Source organism: Hordeum vulgare, chromosome 3H (genome assembly GCF_904849725.1).
Source record: "Hordeum vulgare subsp. vulgare chromosome 3H, MorexV3_pseudomolecules_assembly, whole genome shotgun sequence".
NCBI lineage: Eukaryota > Viridiplantae > Streptophyta > Magnoliopsida > Poales > Poaceae > Hordeum > Hordeum vulgare.
Window position 1 is genome coordinate 336,110,213 of NC_058520.1, and position 6,791 is coordinate 336,117,003.

The following is a 6,791-nucleotide window of genomic DNA, read 5'->3' on the forward strand; positions in this document are numbered from 1 at the left end:
AAAGTATGCCTGAAAGAGTGGAGGTACTTGTTGGGTAACGTAGCATAAATTCAAAAATTTACTACGCCATACAAGGATCTATCTATAGAGAGACCAGCAAGGAGAGAGGTTGTAGAGCATCTTCATACCTTTGAAAATCGCTAAGCGGAAGCATTGCTAGAACGCTGTTGATGGAGTCGTACTCGGTGCGATTCAGATCGCGGTGTGATTCCGTCTAGTGCCAAACCACGGCACCTCCCCGTTCAACGCACGTGCAGCCCGGTGACGTCTCCCGCACCTTGATCCAGCAAGGAAGAGGGAGAGGTTGGGGAAGATCTCCGGCAGCACGACGGCGTGGTGTCTATGGAGAGACAAGGTCTCTCGGTAGGGCTTCCCCAAGCACCGTGGGAGAGGAGGAAGAAGAAGAGCAGGGTTGCGCCGACAGAGAGATAGAAAACCGTATCTCCAAAGGCCAAAAACCCCCACTATATATAAGGGGAAGGGAGGCGTGGCGCCCCCTTTAGGGTTTCCCCCTTGAGGGGGGCGTCAGCCCTAGATGGGAGAGGGGGCGGCGGGGAGGGAGGAGAGGGGGGTGGCGCACCCCTAGGTGGGCCTTAGGCCCACCAGCGCCTAGGGTTTCCCCTCCCTCCCTCTCTGGTGCATCTGGGCTGAGTGTGGTGGGGCGCACCAGCACACCCAGGGGCTGTTTCCCTCCCGCACTTGGCCCATGTAGCCTTCCGGGGCTTGTGGCCCCTCCCGGTGGGCCTCCGGAACCGTTCCGGTGGTCCCGGCACTTTGCAAGTGGTGCCCGAAACATTTCCGGCGTCCAAACCCATCCATCCTATATATCAATATTGACCTCCGAACCATTCCGGAGCTCCTCGTGACATCCGAGATCATCCGGGACTCCTAACAACCTTCGGTAACCTCGTATAACAATTCCCTATAACCCTAGCATCATCGAACCTTAAGTGTGTAGACCCTACGGGTTTGGGAGGCATGTAGACATGACCGAGACACCTCTCCGGCCAATAACCATCAGCGGGGTCAGGATACCCATGGTGGCTCCCACATGTTCCACGATGATCTCATCAGATGAACCACGATGTCAAGGATTCAATCAATCCCGTATACAATTCCATTTGTCTATCGGTATAGAACTTGCCCGAGATTCGATCATCGGTATCCCCATACCTTGTTCAATCTTGTTACCGGTAAGTCTATTCACTCGATCCATAGCACATAATCATGTGACTAACTCCTTAGTCACGTTGAGCTCATTATGATGATGTTCTACCGAGTGGGCCCAGAGATACCTCTCCGTCACACGGAGTGACAAATCCTGATCTCGATTCGTACCAACCCAACAGATACTTTCGGAGATACCCGTAGTGCACCTTTATAGTCACCCAGTTACGTTGTGATGTTTGATACACCCAAAGCACTCCTACAGTATCCGGGAGTTGCACAATCTCACGGTCGAAGGAAAAGATACTTGACATTAGAAAAGCTTTAGCATACGAACAACACGATCTAGTGTTATGCTTAGGATTGGGTCTTGTCCATCACATCATTCTCCTTATGATGTGATCCCGTTATCAATGACATCCAATGTCCATGATCAGGAAACCATGAGCATCTATCGATCAACGAGCTAGCCAACTAGAGGCTTGCTAGGGACACATTGTGATCTATTTATCCACACATGTATTACTGTTTCCTGTTAATACAATTATAGCATGAACAATAGACGATTATCATGAACAAGGAAATATGATAATAACAATTTTATTATTACCTCTAGGGCATATTTCCAACAGTCTCCCACTTGCACTAGAGTCAATAATCTAGTTCACATCACTATGTGATGGCAATGAATTCAACACCCATATAGTTCTGGGGTTCGATCATGTCTTGCTTGTGAAGGAGGTTTATAGTCAATGGGTTTGAACCTTTCAGATCCGTGTGTGCTTTACAAATCTCTATGTCATCCTATAGATGCTACTACGCCCCATCTGGAACCATTCCAAATGATTTCTCCACTATACGAATCCGGTTTACTACTCATAGTCCTCCGGATTAGTGACAAAGCTTGCATCGACGTAACTCCTTTACGACGAACTCTTTAATCACCTCCATAATTGAGAAAAATTCCTTAGTCCATTAGTTACTAAGGATAACTTCGACCGCTGTCCAGTGATCCATTCCTGGATCACTCTTGTACCCCATGACTGACTCATGGCAAGGCACGCTTTAGGTGCGGTACACAGCATACCATACTTATAGAGCCTACGGCTGATGCATAGGGGACGACATTCGTCCTTTCTCTTTCTTCTGTCGTGGTTGGGCTTTGAGTCTGTCACAGCCTCAGACCTAGAATTGTTTGTCATTGCATCCCATGCATGCATTCCTATTTTTTTTCTTTGAAAGTGAAATGAGGAGTGATCAAGCCTCATCATTTAAATTTTTGTCAAACAAGCAACATAAATATTGCTTCAAATTGATTCAAGGAAATGTCCCTGATTTTCCAATAAAATATTGGGCTAAAATAAAAATGTCAACCAATATTTTGGATCACAGAAACTTTTTATATTGGATTTTTGATTTAATCAAACAACTATTTTAAAAGGAATTATATTTTCTATATATAAAATATAGCTTTATAAATACTGAAACTATTATGTGGTATTCGACAATTATATTTATGCCACATAAAAATATTATAAGGATTTTTCAAAATGATTTGGATTTATTTTCAAATCAACACAAATGTTAGCAAATAGAAAACAGAAAAGAATAAAGAAAAGAAAAAAAAGGGGGCTTACCTGTCGCCTGGCCCAGCCCACGAGGGGCTCAGGCGTCTTCTTCCTCCTGCCAGAAGGCAGAGGAGAAGCACGCCACGGTGCATGGCCAGGGGCGCCACGCCTCGTGCCTGCGTGGCCTCCCCGCCGACCTGGTGGCTAGGATAGGCTCGGGAGAGCCGTCCCGATCCCCTCCTCCTCTCCATTTCTCCCTCTCTTCTATGTTTCCTCTCTTCTCTCGTCGCCGTTGCCGAGCTCTGCTCAAGTTCGTCGCCGTCGACCCCGGCCACCCCTCACTGCCCTGTCACGCTCCACACCTCCGCCTCGACGAGCTGCTCCTCTCCATCAACTTCTCCGAGCTCCCGAGCCCCCCGCAGCGCCGCCATCGTCGCCGTTTCTCCCTCCGGTCACCGGATCCGCCGCCGTCGATTCGGCCTGCTCCGAGCCTCCCCTTCGTCGCCGATGCTAGAAATGGGTTCGCGGTGAGCTCCTGATCCTCCTCCTATGCTTTCCCCCTCCGTTCCTACCCTCTAGCGCCAACCCCCACCATGGCCGACTCCGGCCACCGCCCGAGGTCGTCGCCGGCCTCGCTCCGGCCACCTTCTGGCCCGTAGCTTGGTCGGAACAGATGTTTCCATTCATCAGCTAGCTGTAGAGCCAAACCGCGACCGAAATGGATGCCCATAGGGATTTTCCGTTGAGCTCCGCCGCGTCTGCAGTCGTCGGCGTTGAGCCGCCGGTGGTATCAACCCCGTGTGACCGTGGGTTGACTCCCCTGAGTCACAGAAAGCTCGGGCCCAGCCCTGTTTAACTTAAGTCAACCACAAAATTAACTAACCAGATTAATTAACCTAAAGACTCACTGACAGTGGGCCCAGACCCTAATTAGGAATAATAGATTAAAATTAAAATGTTCTTAACATGTGTGTCACTTACTAGTGGGCCCTCGCTGTCAGGTTTGACCTGGCCGGCCAGTTGACCTGCTCACGTCAGTGCTGATGCAATAATAGTATTTTTTGATTATAAAATAATTCCAGAAATGTCTAAAACTTCTAAAATTCATAGAAAATAATCTCTAAGTCCAATGAAAAATAATTTATATATGAAAAACCATCACAAAAATCCAAAGAATCTGATTATGGCATTTTCATGCATGTTTGAAAAAGTTAACAACACCAAATAGGCAAAATGATGAATAGGGTAAATTTAATAAATAGTTTGGAGTTGGAAATTGATACTTATTTGATTTCCACTTCAATTGTTATGACCAAACATTGGTCAATGCAAATCAGTACCTCAAAATACTAACTCCTTACATGTTGGAACAATTTGTTATGAGCATCAGGTCAAATCAATTAAAAGGGTATCCGGAAAACACCCGTCTTGAAGTGATGTTTGAATCCTAATTCAAACCCAGCTTCACCTTAAGAAATGATAGCCACATTAGCCCTGCCACTTTTCATTTCATGTCTTGAGCATGCATCATAGTGTTGCATTTCCGTGAAGTAATTGTTGTTCTTTCTTGTTTGCCGGTGTTGTTCCCTCTTGGTAAACGATGTTTCCGACGATGTGATCGTTGACATTGATGAAGACTCATTTCTATCTTCAGACGTGTCAGGCAAGCAACCCCCCTTGAGCATATTGATATAAACCCACTCTCTCGCTCCTGCTGTCTTTTACTGCATCAGGACAAACACGATTCAACTGTACATGTTATCGGTAGTTGAACCCATTCCTCTGCATGACCTGACTTTGTCACAGTAAATAGTTGAAACCACTTAGCATGAGTAGCAACTGCTTGAGCCTTGTTGTGCTTACTCATCCATGCTTGTTTACAATTCCTGCTATGCTTAGATTCGTGTCGGGTCTGATCCATCTGAATGATGTATCGGAATGGTTGTGTTCATGTCCTATAGTGTGAAAGTAAAGGTGTGAATCTGATTTGGTAAAGGTAGCGATGAGAGGCCATGTAGGAGTACATGGCGGGTTGTCTCATTGGGACCGTCCTTAAGAACTTAGTTCTGTGTATGTTATCCAAGACAAGATACTACCATGCATTGGGCCCTGAAATATGACCCCGCTCGGCTTATTAATTGCCTAGATCCCTGTCCAGGAGTTGCAATTAGTTTCTAGTGTTTGTAGGAAAAGTGTTGGCGGCCGTGTTTAGCTCTGCCCGACGGGGTAGGCTTCTCTGCGGTAGATACACAGTGGCACGGTGTACCAAGTGGCACCCGGATGGTGGGCTTGGGAACCCTGTGCACATCGTTTGGGGCCGTAGAGGAAACCTCGGCTAGACTTCCTTGCGGGTTTAGTCTCAAATAGGCGATAAACCTAGACTAGGGTCTTGTGCGGTTAACGGTCGTGGCCGTCACCCACGCCAGTGCTTCCGCTTGAAGGTTGCCGAGATGCATGACGTGCATATGGTGCTAAGTGGTGGGAGCTTGTGTGAAGAAGTATACCCCTGCAGGGTGATTTAATCTGTTCGAATAGCCGCGTCCTCGGATATGGACTACTTGGAAACATTACGTGGTACATAGACAAGTTAAATGGATACTCTAAAACATGCAAGATAAGTGTGAGTGCTATGGAAGGCCTTCTCGTAGGGAGACGAGAGTGGATCCATAGTGGTGTATTGAGTTGGTGAATATGTGGACTCGTGTGCGCTATCCCACCTCAAAGAAAGAACTTGTAGTCGTAGTACAGGTTAGCCAAGAGTCAAAGCTGGCTTGCTGCAATCAAACCCCACAATCCTTTCATTGAAACATGATGCATATGTAGATAGTTCTGATGTAAGACTTGCTGAGTACCTTTGTAGGGTCGTAGTAGCTTTTCAGGCTCTTCCAGCCACTTTTAGTAGATGTCTGTACCCAGACATGATTTGCTTCCGCTTGTTGTTTGTATGACTCGAGTGTCGGGTCACGAGACCCCTGTTTGTAATATCATACTATGTTGACTCTTATGAGTCTTTAATAAATGCTTGAGTCATAGAGTTATGTTGTGATGCCATGTTGTATCTACACATATCGTGCATAATGTGTGTATGTTTGAAATGCATTATATGTGTGGGATTCGACACCTAGTTGTTTGCCTTTAGTAGTACTCTTTACAGGGAAATGCCTCTTTGTGTTTCCATCGGGCCTTGGTAGCTTGCTACTGCTCTGAACACATTGATTGACCGGCATGTATCCTTCTTTGTTGTTGTGTCTCCCCCCTCGGGGAAATGTCACGCGGTGTAATGGAGTCCTTGTAGCTTGCTACGACTCGTCTACTCACGCTGATGACCGACACCTGCTTTGCTGGGTTATGTATGCATGTCCCTGTACGGATGTATCGCTTGGGTTTATAACTAGTCATGTCGACCCGGGTTCTTGCCTTTTGAACGCTAGCGACACATTCATATACGTGAGCTACAAGACGCAAACGGTCCCGGCCAAGGTAAGGTGGCGGCCGTGGAGTTTACCATACGTGAGGCTGCAAAGTGATGTGATGTGTTACAGGCTGGGTTCTTATGACCTAGGATCGGGGTCCCGACAGCTTTGGTATGAGAGCTTGACTGCCTGTAGGATAACCAAGCCAAACTGGTCGATGTTGAGTTTAGCAACTCTTTAGTTATATAAGGGAATTGTTTATGGAAGGAAACGTAAGGCTCTTTTACTCCTTTCCTTGTGTCATTCTTATTCTGAGTCACCCTCTTCTTTATTCTACGGAGTTTAAGAATTAGGCTTTCTCATCTATTCATTAGGATGACGAGTTACTATGTTGGAGACTTATAGGAAAGTTGATATCTTCAAGGATCAGTGTCTCCATAAGAAATTCAATTGTTATGTTGTCAGTTTCTTGCAGGTTGCCTCATATTTCATGCCGTACAGCCGTTATGCTATCCGAGTTTTCCAAAGTTCTTAAATAATCTGATGCAATTGCAAATTCCCTCCTCCTGAGTTAATGTATTTTGGCCAGACAAAACACACTAAGCATTGTGTTGAGGTATTCTGTTACCTCGACATTTTGTTG